Raw genomic sequence first — 15,733 nt, forward strand, 5'->3', positions numbered from 1 at the left:
GCATTCCCCTCTGACCTTTGCCCTAGTACACAGTAAGATTCAGAAAGGCTTGGTGAGTGGTTGACAGAAGGCCAGAAACCCATGGGCTAGTTCAAGGCATTCACCCTTTCCCATGCATCAACCTTAAACAAAACAAACAAACAAGGTTTCTGATAAGGAATTTGAGTTTTATCCATTTTTAACTTTTTTCTTTTGCTAGTCACAATCATGGTGAACAAACTTAACATTCTGCCAATGTCTGAAGGGAGATAAAAGGGGAGAGAAGTTGAACAACCCCCAGAGAAACATATATGAAATATAAATGCCTGGGTAGCTAGCACTGTTCTTCCACCAAATTCCAAGGTGCAGTTTTCTAGCTATTTATATTTTGTGATTATATAAAAAAAAAGAATAAAATTTCAGATGAAAAATGAGCAATGAAGCTATGGAAGATGCTTACAACATTATTTTCATTGTTCAGAAACCAAAATCAGCCTAAGCTAAAGTGTCTTGCTGATGTCCCTAAAATATTCCATCTTTGGACAGAACCATTAACTATTTTTAAAAAGCCAATAATCAATAAGCTTTAATTTGTTGCACTGACATTTGTGCAGGTTTCATCTAGATGAAATTAATTAGAAAGAAAATGGTTTCTCAGCGATTGGCAAGAGGAAGGGGGTCTGTGGCAAGATAAGTTTGACCCTGTGTCTTGGAAACATTTTAATGAGGTGAGGCCTCAGTGTATTTGGATCTGGGTGCTTGTTGAGTGTGCATTGACATTTCTAATGGGCTACCGGAGGTTTCGAAAGTGAGCCAATGACTTTGAAGGCATTTCATGGGTCACTGAAGTTCTAGATGGATAAAGATGGTAATAAGACTGAATAAAATGTACACAGCATGTGAATTAAACATCTGGGAGAAAGAGATGTGAAGAACAATCTCACCAAGAACACAGCACCCCTCCCTCCACATTCTCAGCAGAGACAGGAGTTTCTGAACACTGTTCACTGAAGTTCAGTCTGATCCCAACTTGCAGACACCAAAGGATGATTCTGCTATGAGGGGTCCTCTGCCCATCCCTGTCAGTGCCATTCACTTAGGTTAACCAGGTTCTGAGAAGAGTGGGAAAGGGTTATTCATGCCAGAGTCCTTGGGGGATAGCACTTGCTTTAATTACTTTAGAACCCTTCATATCAAGGAGACTAATGGAATTAGACAAGGAAAACACTACCAAGACTTGATCAAATACATTGGAATTTCCCCCTTGGCATGTAATTAGGTTAAGAAGAGTGATCTAGAGTAAACCCAAGGTACTAGCTCATCATTAACGTAAGTCTCCAGAGGAGACCAGAAGAGCCTGGACATTGAGGTTTACATTGAGGTTTTGAGCATTTGGGGTCACGAGTCACTTAGAAAAATGCTGAGCTACCTGGAAGGTCAGTTCTGATTGGGCCCAGGGCCTCTGGTGGGTGGGGAGGGGTAGCAGGGGCTGAATGTGGTGGGCTCCCTGATTGCAACATGAACACTCTCTCTTGAATCATCTTTTCCAGTGTGGATCCCCTTTCTCCACGTGTGACCTCACTTTACCTCTTGGGCAGACTCAGAGGGACACTTTCTGTTGGGCAAGGGCTCTGCCAGTAGGTTAGAAGATGAAAGCAGCCAAATGAAAAAGGATGAGACAAGAAGACTTCAAAAAAAGTGTCATGGTCTAAAATATGGTTTTCCCTGAAACTATCTTAAGATTTACATAAAACCTTAAGACATGAAGGCAGCACAGAAATGGTGTGGGCATCAGGAGGGCCCACAAATGTTTGTGCACTGCCTTTGGGTTCCTGTATAGAGTTATCACTGGAGAAGGCAATGGCACCCCACTCCAGTACTCTTGACTGGAAAATCCCATGGACTGAGGTGCCTGGTAGGCTGCAGTCCATGGGGTTGCTAAGAGTCGGAGACGACTCTGTGACTTCACTTTCACGCATTGGAGAAGGAAATGGCAACCTACTCCAGTGTTCTTGCCTAGAGAATCCCAGGGACGGTGGAGCCTGATGGGCTGCCGTCTATGGGGTCGCACAGAGTTGGACATGACTGAAGCGACTTTGCAGCAGCAGCAGCAGCAGCAGCATGGAGTTATCACAACGGTTGTGAGAGCAAACATCTCCTTTGCATTACTAGGTACCAGGTACTGTGCTGCACATTCTACACTCACTATTTTCTTTAATGTTCACAGTGTTCTATAATGAACCCTTAAAAGACAGTTTATAGAAAAGCAACTGAGGCACAAAAAGTTTTAGAAACCTGTGGAAGGTCACACTGTTGGCATGTGGAAGAAGCCAGTCTCAGTGCATTTTGATCACCATTTTGATCACCAATTACATCTGCTGTGAGAAGTCCACAGCAGATGTCCACATTGGCTTCACCGCTTAGGAATGTTTCTCTATGGTGGAGTGTTAAAGGGATAAATAATGGTTTCCTAGGGAGGAAAGGTTGAGAAAGAAAGTTAGAAAGAAAAAGAGTCCATAAAGATGAAGGAAAATCAACATCAATGTTGGTGACACATGGCTCTGTGGAGAAAGGGGAATTTCTGCATCAGTAGAGCTACACAAGCATGAGACCCTCCACATAGAGGATGAAATTGGCCTTTCTAATAAGATACCTCCAGAGGCATGTGGAACACCAGGCAGGCATGGAGGTGACAGGCATCTAGATAGTCCCCCAGGAAAGAGGCATGTCTTGCAGGCTGGGAAGAGGTGAGGACAGTGCTGTATACAGCAACCAAATACTGGTCAATCAGAGATGCGCTGCCTTCTAGACTCATAAATCCAGAATATGACAAAATGGACCGCAAGACTCTGAAAATCCTCATGACCTCCTTTTTCTGCTGATTTGCATGCCTTCATTCCAAAATATTACTTAAGCCCCTCACCCTGTGTCAGGAGCTGGGGACACAAAAGGAAATAAGGTAGCAACTTTGCCTTCAAAGAGATTGCAGTTGAAAAGACATAAAACAAAAAAATTGCAACAGAAGGAAACTGGTGATTGATGCTAAAATGGGCATATAGAAAAGTCACAGTTCAGATTCAGAGGAGGCAGAGATCAGCTCCATGTGGCTGGTGTTTGGAGTCCTTAGCACTAGGTAGAAACAGAAAAGAAGGGAGGATGTTTTGGGGTAAAAATTAGAGAAATTAGAGTACTCAAAAGGATTCACAGTTCTGGATAGGAAGCTGAAAGACTTAGGAGTAGAGGAGAATTTTCTATTTCTCTGTTTATCTATTAAAAGAAAGGAGGCAGAAGTCAATGAAGAGTAGATTATGGGTTGTCTTGAAGAGAAGGATTTGTTTTCCCACCTCATTTAAGAACTGATGGATAAGGACAAAGGCACACTCTAAGGCTGTGTTTGATTAAAGATCTGCATGCTCACTATTGAGCCTTTCAGCCTGAGTAGGAGAAAGAAACATCAAAACAAGCTTGGAAATCTGGACACTCAGAAGGTCCATGTGTATGATCCTTGAAGAAAAAGGATCCTGGTTCAATAGAAAGAGTACAAGATGGGGAGTCACACATAGGGTTTTAACTCAGGTTTTGCAATGAATTAGTTATGTGAACTTGGATAACTGACTTCCCTCTCTGGACCTCAGTTTTACTTCATTGTCTGTAAAATGAAGGGGTTGGACTAGCTGGCCTCTGTTTCTTTTCAATGACACACCTAATTTTCTTTAATTCTGATTCTCTGAGAGATGGATCAGGACTAACACAGCCTCCCTTGGGTGAGGGCAAGAAGGCAGCACACTCAGAACGGGAGCTTCCCTGGTGGCTCAGTGGTAAAGAATTCTCCTGGCAACGTAGGAGACATGGGTTTGATCCCTGATCCTGGAAGATCCCACATGCTGTGGAGTAACTAAGGGCCATAACTATTGAGTCTGCATTTTAGAGCTGAGGAGCTGCAACTACTGAACCCTCATGTTGAAACTATTGAAGTCTGAGCGCACTAGAACCCACGCTTTGCAACAAGAAAACCACTGCAACGAGAAGCCCATGCTGCAACTAGAGAAAAGCCCACACAGCAGAACAGTCAAAAACAAATAAATAAAATTTTGTTTAAAAAAATAACTTTAACATGGAGAGGGAAAGGCATTCACCAAGCAAAGCCTAGACCTGCAGCTTGATTGGCCGGGTTCGCTGTGCCAGTGTGGTAGAAGAAAAGGAAGGGGAGGAGCCTCGCAATTTCAAAAGAAAGCCTGCTTCTTCAGGAAATCCAGGGTTAACTGGGGAGGAACTTCCAGGTGAATTTCTCAGAAGAGGGAGCAGGATGCTGCATTCACCAGCAGAAGCTGCAGGTTGGCCAGTCATAGAGAGCCAAGACCAGGCTCTACAGGACAAGGCTTGAAATATGCCTCCTGAGCTGGTGAGTGCAGGGTTGGGGGCTTCACCAACTCCACTAAAATCAGAATGCCTGATAAGTTCTTGGCTTGATCTGCTATTTAATCACAGAGAGAGTAGAGAGAGCATGAGAGGATCTACTCCTTTGAACTCAGTTCTTACTCAGAACAAAACGCTCAAGGCAAGAGGATAAAATTTTTTGGCTTTAAAAAAAATTTGTTTGTAAAGCACAAAGTTCAAGAAATGGATAGTGGGGCAAGTTGGTTCTATAGCCTTAAAAAGAATAACCTTTTCATAAGAGAGTTTACTCCGATTTGTTTTTCACTTTGAGCCTCACAGGGTGGGCTGATTTTGCAAATGAAGAAGCAAGCCATGGAAAACCTGATAAAAACCTGGGTCTTTGATGCTCATGCCCTACCCTTTCTGGGGCATCATCCTACTGCCTCGATGGAGGAACTTGCACTAATAGACACATTTTTATCCAATCTAAAGCAAGGACTTTCTGTCCTTGCAGGAATATTTGCACAATACAGAAAAAGATAAAGAGAAAAAATGTAAATAACAGATCCAGAGATAACTGGCATTATTTTTAGATTCCCCCCTCAACCCACTTCTTATTTTGAAAAATCAAAAAGTTGAAAGGTAATGAGACTCTGTTAACCCTTCACCCAGATTCACCAGTTGTCAACATTTTACCATGTTGGCTTATCCATCTTTGCTCTACTGTTTGGAGGTAATTTGCAGACATCATGATATTTCATCCCTGAATATTTCAGAATATGTATCATAAGAACAAGTTCATTTCCCTACAAAGTCATAATAGCATTATCACAACCAAAATTTTAATATTGATTGAATAATATCATCTAAGAATTAATGTATACTCAGATTTCTCAATAGTCATCTAAATGCCCTTTGTAACCTTTTGACTTTGATCCAAGATCTAATTGAGTTCCATGTTTTGCATTTGATGTCACGTCTCTTTAGTATGCTTTAAACAAGAACAGTCCCCCACGGGTTTTTGTTTGTTTGTTTGTTTTGATCTAGTCTAGGCCAGTTGGAATAGTTTTCAGATTTCGTGGTCATCATGAGATTCATGGTAAACATTTTTGGCAAGAATACCACATAGAGCATGCTTTGCACATTTTGGAGATTTAATTTCTTATACTGAACCTATATAGTTTTTCTAATAAAAAAGACTAATACATGTTATTATTATTTTTTTAAAAAAAGCTTTCAAAAATATTCCAACAATATTCCAACACTTGGTGATTGGCACTATGCCTAATACATTGTTCACTGAATTTTTAACTGAGTTCATACACTGCCTCTATTGGTAATGAGCCTGTTGTCCTTGGTAGTATTCAAGCAGAGGCTGAATTACCCCTGAAGAAAAGAGTTGAAGAGGGGATTTGGCATTGAGAGGAAGTCTTTGCTTTTGACTTTAGTGGAGTTTTCTGGAGAGTGTGTTTTTCCCATATCTCAAATTAGAATGTAACATGAGCATTACTATTGAATTTTTTTGAAGTTCTTCCACATCTTTTTCTCTCTCCCTTTGTTATTAAGTTCCTTCTTTTCTTTGTCATCATTTTCTTAACTGCTTCTCAGGACTTTACAAGACTTTTCAGCCTGTGATACCAATAATGCCTTATTATACTCTTTTGGAACCAGTAAGGAGTTGAGCTGTCCCAGAGGAAACTGGACCAGCCTAGGGAAGAACTGTTTGTTCTAGAAAAATAGTTCAGGACACCCAAGTGTGTGCGTCAGCAGAGAGTTGTGTAGAGTCCTAGAAGTGGTGAGGGAGTATGAGGAAACCACCTACACCAGGTTTCTTAAGAGGATGCTTCTACCATATTTCCTAGTTTTATCAGCAAATTCTGCATCCTGGGTTGCCTTTAATTTCAAAGGGTCTTTTTGAAGTTTGTGCCTCTACATCGTGCATGGAAAGAATAGCTTCCATCCGCCTGTGTGGGGCTGTTGCATTATTCCACTGGCTTTTTTTTCCCCCTGGGCTTGCCTGGGTAATGTTCTTCTCTTACAAATTTCATCTCACTGCACTGTGCATTGAAACGACGCAGTTATGGAGCGCACAGGGAAAAAAATTATAATGCCATTAAAAGTTATCATAAATTTCAGATCAGCATCACTTCTAATCCGATACACAATTTTACTGCCTCTATAAAGTAGGTGATTTGCAGTGGTCTGAGGCGTCTCCTGGAGCGTTTTACTTCTTTTTAAATTAAACACACCAACTTTGTGCTGAATTCAGAGTGTGGACATAAAAAAGGGGGTAAAAAGGAGAGGGAAGGGACATCAGATGGGAATTGCAATTGAATCTTTATATATGCCATCTTGGCACTGTGGTACTAAATATAGTGCCAGGTAAATAGATGTGCTGAAATATTCAGAATAAAAAACAAATGTTCCAATAGCAGAAGCAGTGAGTCCTGAGAATGTTTCCACAGTGGGTGTGCTTAAAATAATAAAATACTGTTGTTTAAGACTACTCAATCCTAGAAAACCTTATGTTGTAAAAAAAATATAGTGCTGGTATATGTGTGAGGGGCTGTGTTTGTTGAACATATATAAGTATATAAAAACTCCTAGGAAATTAAATAGAATATAAGGAGCTTGATTTTACTGGTTGGAAAGTTATACTGATTATTTCTTTGAGGTGCATTAACTCTTTCTGGAAGCTTAGGCCATCAGAAGTTGTCATTTACTTAATGGTTACCGAATATTCTGAAATGTGATCTTCCCAGCAAGGGCTGGGGCATTAGCCCAGGTACATATAGATGTATTCTGTATACACAGAGGTGGTGCACACCCAAGTGTTAGTACAAAAGAGAATGTGTTCACAGGATTTCTGGTTGAAAGGATTTAATTGAATGGTGACAACGGTTCTCCATCACACTCAGATGCTGTTGTCCAAAAAGAAAAAAAAACGATCATTTTGCTAACTATCTACTTTATGCAATATTCTGAGCCAAATACTGAAGATCCAAATTAAAAAACCCAAAACTTATAGGTCTGCCCTCAAGAAGCTCTCATTTTAGAGTGTTGTGTGTGTTAGTCACTTGCCATGTCCAACTCTTTACATTCCTATGGACTGTAGCCCTCTAGGCTCCTCTATCCATGGAATTCTCCAGGTAAGAACACTGGAATGGGTTGCTATTCCCTTCTTCAGGGGATCTTTCTGACCCAGGGGTCAAACCCGGGTCTCCTGCATTGCAGGCAGAATCTTTACAACTGAGCCACCAGGGAAGCCTGCTTTATAGGAAGTCAACTAATGATTCCAATAGAACGTGTTCAAGTTTGTCATAGATGTCCACGATCACTGGAAGTGCACAGGGGAGAGGAAGTCACATGTCCATTGTGGTAAAATGAAATATGACAACTTATATTCCTTTCAAATTGGGTCTAAGTTCTCTAGTCCAAATATTTTCAGCAATACTAGTTGATAAATCAACAAATAATGTATTAAACAAATATGCATTCAGCTCTGGCTACTATATGTTATTTATTTTCATGCTTATTACACTGCCTGCAATAATCAGAAATGAACCGAATATTTTTTGAATTAATGAAGCTAGTGATACCATGATGAATAATAATACCCAGCATGCAACACACTTTGTATTTGAAAGGTGTTCTTACTTTGGCTATTTAATACTTTACAATAAGGTAGGTATTATTTAAACTTTACAGATGGAAAAACAGAGACTCTGTGAGGGAAAGTGATTTCTCCCTAAACATGTACTGGACTGGACTGAATCCAGATCAACTTGTTGCATATTTGCCTTTGTTCTGCACCCAGCTTTGTTCACACACAGCTGGCTTGTGTGTGATGCACATGTACAATTGTTGGTGTGGATGAATTATGTTTTGGGCCCCTGGGAAGGCTGTGACAACAGGTTGTGGTATCATGGCTGACTCCCAGTAGAACCAGAGGACCTGGACATAATTATGAACTGTGGTGACTAATAATTGCTCTTGTGATGTCCTGTGGATTGATTGTAACAGATTAGATGTACAGAAAGCTCTGATCATGATGCAATACCAGAGTCAGGTAATAGTGCATAACACTATGGGCATGTAATACCTGTCAGCTCACTATAATCCCTTGCAGTCCTCACTACATTCCTGTAAGGTGGGTGCTGTTATCACCAGCCCTATCTTATGGATGAAGAAATCAAGGCAGAGAGAGATTAAGAAATTTGCCTAAGGTTATACAGGTGAACATGTTGGAGTTAGGATTCTAGTCCAGACAATTCACCTCGAGTTTGTTGCCTGGAAATAATAGGACATAGTTTATTCATCTCACTTGTGTTGATGGGTGTCCTCACTATTACTGGAGACAGTGTGCTCTGCTAAGAGATGGTTAAATGGAGGTGGGACATGCCCTATTATTAATATAAGAAGTAGCTACCATTGTGTGGAAATGATCGAATGAATGAATTAGTGAAATCATTTCTAGGTATTACTGGAGAATAATGTATTGCTAGTCTCATGAAGGATAATCATACACATTTCCTAATATTTTGTATTTTGAAATCAGGTTTTATTTGTTCAGCAGTGTCAGCAATTTGGACTTCCTGATGTGAAATACAATCTTTGTGGACCCTAAGTATCCATTAACTGGCTAATTAATGCATTTAGTAAACTAATTAGTGAACATTTGTTAAGTGCCTGCTAGTGTCTTAGATACTCTGATAGGAGTTCATTTATCATATCACTGTTGTCTTTAATTAAGGCCAGCCACCTTACCTGAAACACAGATGTTTAGCCTTTAAATGAGAATAAATACCAAGGAATTGGTGATCACTCTTCACTCCCATGAATATTGCGTGATATTTAGTATTGACCTGGAGTTAAGATTATGTTTAAAAAAACACTGAAACTGGTAGGACTTGGAACAATTGTGAAGACCTTCATCTTGCCTAGTTTGCAGGACTTCTTAAATGTGATGAAACTTTAATGACAAAGGTTGGCTGGCCTTGAGGGAAGAAGAGCTGTGGACTGTGTCCTGTGTCCGGCCACTCCTTAGAGCCCAAAATACATGCCCACTTGCCATTTTACTGAGGAAGACTGGGGCTCATGACACCCTGAAGTCAGGGGCTTAAATAAAAGTATGATTGACAGTGATGAAGTTAGGGCTGGGAAAAGAATATGTCATTAATGAAAGACTCTTAATTAAACAATACATTATTTCACTTTGTAATGCTTACAATAGTTTAAAAAAAGTTTTCAGATACTTTGGTGAGATGATCCAACTGAGCTTAGAGAATGTGAATAGAATTTTTTAAATGACATTTTTTATCCAATTCAAATTAACAAAGCTTTTCAGCTAGCAATAAATACTAACATTGCTTCATAGTGGAGATCAGTGATTTTATTATATAAGAAATTCTATACAACAGATTGAATCAGTTAGGGAGGTTCTCAGTTGCAAGTAACAGAAAAATCTGACTTATAGTGATATAAATACAGGGGATTTTTTAAGAAACATATTTACATTTAGTATAAATAGATGTCTCAGATGTCTAGAGTTAGGTGGCTGAAGGTTTTGGTTCAGTGTTTCATTGGAAGCAGGTTTAGTTTTTATATTTCAGTTTGGCTCTCTCATGGTTGCAGTATGGCTTCACAGTCAGAACCTAGATCCTATTCAAAGAGGGAAAAAGAGAGGTGGAAGCCAGGCACATGGTGTAAAAAGCAAAGTTTTCTGAGAAGTCCTATCAGACATTGGCTTCACTTCATTGTTCCAAGTTGTGACTCAATACTGCAAAGAATGCTGGGGAAATGAGCACTAACATGTTTCAGCCTCTATGTAGTCAAGGGAGAAGAGGTTGGAAGAGGTGCTGAGTCCATTTGCCTCATAGATGCACTCCCAAATCTTATTTAAAAAAAAAACAACAATATAATTAACGTATTATCTCTAAAATATGTAATAAAAAGTTTCAAACATATCCAAAAGTACAGATAATGATATAATAAATCCTAATGAGCCCATTACCCATTTTCAATAAACATTAACTCATAGCTAATACTGCTTCATATATATCCCTATCATTAAAAATATCTCTGGATATTTGAAAGCAAATCCAGACATTATAGCATTTTATCCATAAATATTTCAGTATATATCTCCAACAGTTAAGAACTATTCAAAAAGAAAATATAGCCATGTTACCACTATATCCCAAAATTAAATTAACAAAAATTCCTTCATATTATCAAATATTTAGTTTATATTCACATCTTTCCAATTATCTGAACAGTTTGAATCAAATTATAGTAGCCTTTTCTTTGTAAAATTGACTATCAATTATTTTGTTCATGGATTTGGAAGTGTTTTTAATTGATGTATTTAATACTAGTATTTTTTCCCTCTATATTGTAGACAAATGCCTATTCACTTACTATTTAAAATACTTCTGAAATTCAAAGATTTATTGTGGCAGCCTAAGGTTTGACCACCTGTAAAAGAGTATCATACATTATAGGGTCTACTGGATTTGAATATTGCTTTCTAAAGTCTAGCTTGAAAGTTGAGAGATTGGAAGATAGGTGTATTCCTTTGGAGCAGCTATGTGCATTAAGAAGTCTTAGACTAAAGCTCTATGTAAACTCCAAGTTTGAGGATGACTCACAGCATTCATTGGGGGTGGTAATAGAGATGCAAGCCCCTTTCTAGATCCTGTTCAGGCTCGTGAGTTTCTTTATTTGAAATCAATAGTTAGGGAAGACCTTTCCAAATATGACTCAACAGTCCAGAAATCACAAAGGAAGACAGTAACAAATTTGAGTACAGAAAAATAAAACACTTATGTATGAAAAGAAAGAAAACATCAAAACATAAACAAGTTTAAAGACAAGTGACAAGTCAGGGGAAAACATGTACCTCATATCAAAGACAAAGGGCATTCATCAGGCAAGAGATGATGGTATTTGAATTGGGGTAGTATTGTGAGCACATAGTAAAGGGAATTAACTCAAGGCATGTAGTGGAAGTGAAACCAACAGAGTTTGCTGATGGGTTGAATTAGGACATGAGGAGAAGAGCAATAAAAGGGTCAATTCTAGGGAAATTGTTGGAAAATAGTCAAGTCTCATGGTGCTATTTTACGTCTTTAATGCCAACTCTGATTATCTCAATGTCAGTCTTAACTCTGAGAGACTAAGAAACTACCATTATAGGAAATATCAGACCTCTCTCTATTTAAAAATAACTTTAGTTAGTTAGTTCAGTTGCTCAGTTGTGTCCGACTGTTTACAACCCCCTGGACTGCAGCATGCCAGGCTTCTCTGTCCATCACCAGTTCCAGGAGCCTACTCAAACTCATGTCCGTCATGTCAGTGATGCTGTCCAACCATCTCATCCTCTGTCGTCCCCTTCTCCTTCCACCTTCAATATTTCCCAGCATCAGGGACTTTACAATGAAAAGACTTTTGCATCAGGTGGCCAAAGTATTGAAGTTTCAGCATCAGCATCAGTCCTTCCAATGAATATTCAGGACTAATTTCCTTTTGGATGGACTGGTTGGATCTTCTCCTTGCAGTCCAAGCGACTCTCAAGAGTCTTCTCCAACACCATAGTTTAAAACCATCAATTGTTTGGCACTCAGCTTTCTTTATAGTCCAATTCTCACATCCATACATGACTACTGGAAAAACCATAGCTTTGACTACATGGACCTTTGTTGATAAAGTAATGTCTCTGCTTTTTAATATGCTGTCTAGGTTGGTCATAGCTTTTCTTCCAAGGAGCAAGCATCTTTGAATTTCATGGCTACAGTCACCATCTGCAGTGATTTTGCTAAGTCGCTTCAGTCGTGTCCGACTCTGTGCAACCCCAGAGATGGCAGCCCACCAGGCTCCCCCATCCCTGGGATTCTCCAGGCAAGAACACTGGAGTGGGTTGCCATTTCCTTCTCCAATGCATGAAAGTGAAAAGTGAAAGTGAAATCGCTCAGTCGTGTCCAACTCCCAGAGACCCCATGGACTGCAGCCTACCAAGCTCCTCCATCCATGGGACTTTCCAGACAAGAGTACCAGAGTAGGTTGCCATTGCTTTCTCCAGCAGTGATTTTGGTGCCCCCCAAAATAAAATCTCTCACTGTTTCCATTGTTTCCCCATCTGTTTGCCATGAGTGATGGGACTGGATACCGTGATCTTCAGTTCAGTCGCTCAGTCGTGTCCGACTCTTGGCAACCCTATGAATTGCAGCACGCCAGGCCTCCCTGTCCATCACCAACTCCCGGAGTTCACTCAAACTCACGTCCATCGAGTTGGTGATGCCATCCAGCCATCTCATCCTCTGTCGTCCCCTTCTCCTCCTGCCCCCAATCCCTCCCAGCATCAGAGTCTTTTCCAATGAGTCAACTCTTCGCATGAGGTGGCCAAAGTATTGGAATTTCAGCTTTAGCATCAGTCCTTCCAATGAACACCCAGGACTGATCTCCTTTAGAATGGACTGGTTGGATCTCCTTGCAGTCCTAGGGACTCTCAAGAGTCTTCTCCAACACCACAGCTCAAAAGCATTGTTTCCCCATCTGTTTGCCATGAAGTGATGGGACCAGATGGCATGATCTTAGTTTTCTGAATATTGAGTTTTAAGCCAACTTTTTCACTCTCCTCTTTCACTTTCGTCAAGAGGCTCTTTAGTTCTTCTTCACTTTCTGCTATAAGGGTGGTGTCATCTGCATATCTGAGGTTATTGATATTTCTTCCGACAATCTTGATTTCAGCTTGTGCTTCATCCATCCTGGCATTTTGCATGATGTGCTCTGCATAGAAGTTAAATAAGCAGGGTGACAATATACAGCCTTGATGTACTCCTTTCCCAATTTGGAACCAGTCTGTTGTTCCATGTCCAGTTCTAACTGTTGCTTTTTGACCTGCATACAGATTTCTCAGGAGGCAGGTCGGGTGTTCTGGTATTCCCATCTCTTGAAGAATTTTCCACAGTTTATTGTGATCCACACAGTCAAAGTCTTTGGCATAGTCAATGAAGCAAAAGTAGATGTTTTTCTGAAACTCTCTTGCTTTTTCAATGATTCAGTGGATATTTACTGAAGTTTTAATTTATGTGTAATAAACTGCACATATTTAAAGTTTACAATTTCATAAATTAGACGTATATATACACCCATGAAACCATCATCACAATTAAAATAATGAATATATCCATTGCCTCCATAAGTTTTCTGCCTCTTTGTAATTCCTCTATTTCTCCCTTTCCATCTCACCCCTCCCATCTCTAGTAAACCACTGATCTTTCTTTCCCTATAGATTTAGCTGTTTTATCTAGATGTTTGTATAAATGTAATCATATAGTATTTACTCTTTTATTATCTTGCTTCTTTCACTTAGTATGATCTTGAGATTCATCAATATTGCTGTATGTATCAATATTATTAATTCATTTCATTTCATTGCCAAAGTATTGGGTTGATGCAAAAGTAATTGCGGTTTTGCATTGTTAAAATTTGCTGTTTGATATTGGAATACATTATAAATAAATGTGGTTCTGTTACATATCATTTTCATTGCTTTCAAAGCAAGCAGATTTCTTGCTTTATTTATTTATTTTTTTGCTAATAGCATTACTTTCAGTTTATTTTATATTTATTTTAGACTATGGAAATGATATTATACAAAAAGCAAATTCAAGAAATTTTCTTATTTGAATTCAAAATGGGTTGTAAAGCAGAAGACAACTTGCAACATCAACAGTGCACTTGGCCCAGGAGCTGCTAATGAATGTACAGTGCGGTGGAGGTTCATGAAGTTTTGTAAAGGAGACAAGAGCCTAGAAGATGAGGAGCATGGTGGCCAGCCACTAGAGTTGACAACAACAACTAAGAACCATCATTGAAGCTGATCCTCTTAAAACTACATGAGAAATTGCTGAAGAACTCAACATCGACCCCTATGGTTGTTCAGCATTTGAAGCAAACTGGAAAGGTGATAAAGCTCCATAAGTGGATGCCTCATGAGCTGACTAGAAGTAAAAAAAAAAATTGTCATATTGAAGTGTCACCTTCTCTTATTCTATGCAACAACAAGCAACCATTTCTCAACTGGATTGTGACGTGTGACTAAAAGTGGATTGTATACAACTAACTCAGAGTTGGTGATGGACAGGGAGGCCTGGCATGCTGCGATTCATGGGGTCGCAGAGTCAGACATGACGGACTGACTGAACTGAACTGAACTGAACTCAGTAGTTGGACTGAGAAGAAGCTCCAAAGCACTTCCCAAAGCCAAACTTGCACCAATAAAAGGTCATGGTCACTGTTTGGTGGTCTGCTGCCTGTCTGATCCACTACAGATTTCTGAATCCCAGTGAAACCATTACATCTGAGAAGTATGCTCAGCAAATCAATGAGATGCACTGAAAACTGCAACACCTGCAGCTGGCATCGGTCAACAGAAAGGGCCCAGTTCTCCATGACAATGCCTGACTGCACATGGCACAGCCAGTGCTTCAAGAGTTGAACTAATCAGGCTACAAAGTTTTGCCTCATCTGCTATATTCATCTGACCTCTTGCCAACTGATAACCACTTCTTCAAGTATCTCAACAATTTTTTGCAGAGAAAATGCTTCCACAACCAGCAGAAGGCCTAAAATGCTTTCCAAGAGTTCAAGTTCCAAAGCACAGATTTTTATGCTATAGGAATAAACTTACTTGTCCTTGATAAAAATGTGTGGATTGTAATGGTTCCTAGTTTGATTAATAAAGGTTTGAGTCTAGTTATAATGATTTAAAATTCATGGTCCAAAACTGCTATTACGTTTGCACCAACTTAATAGTATTTATCTTGAATTTATATTGAATTGAATTAATAGTTTGGATATCTTGAATTTGTTTATCCATTCACCTATCAATGGATATCTGGATTGTTTCTAATTTTTAGCTATTAAAAATAAAGCTACTATGAACTTTGATGAACAAGTATTTGAATGGACATATTCTCTTTATTTCCTTGTTTAGATCCATATTCACAAGTCATATCATTTCCTTCAGTGTAAAGAATCTCTTTTAACTGATTACTATTATTTGGTAATGCAGATCTGTTGGTGATCAATTCTTTCAGCTTTTTCTCAAAAAATCAAAATTTCCCCCTTCAAAGACACTTTGTTTCTGAAAGATATTTTTGCTGGGTACAAATTCTAGGTTGATTTTTTCTTTTTTTCTTTTTAATTGAAGTGTAGTTGATTTACAATGTTGTGTTCATTTCAGGTGTACAGCAAAGCAACTTATATATGTATATACATATTCTCTATATATGTATTTTACAGATTCTCTTCTATTATATGTTATTTTAAAATATTGACTATATTAACAGTTCCCTGTACTATACAATAGGTA

This window comes from Bos grunniens, chromosome 1 (genome assembly GCF_055505025.1).
Source record: "Bos grunniens cultivar Pamir isolate PY7600 chromosome 1, Bosgru_T2T1.0, whole genome shotgun sequence".
Classification (NCBI taxonomy): Eukaryota; Metazoa; Chordata; class Mammalia; order Artiodactyla; family Bovidae; genus Bos; species Bos grunniens.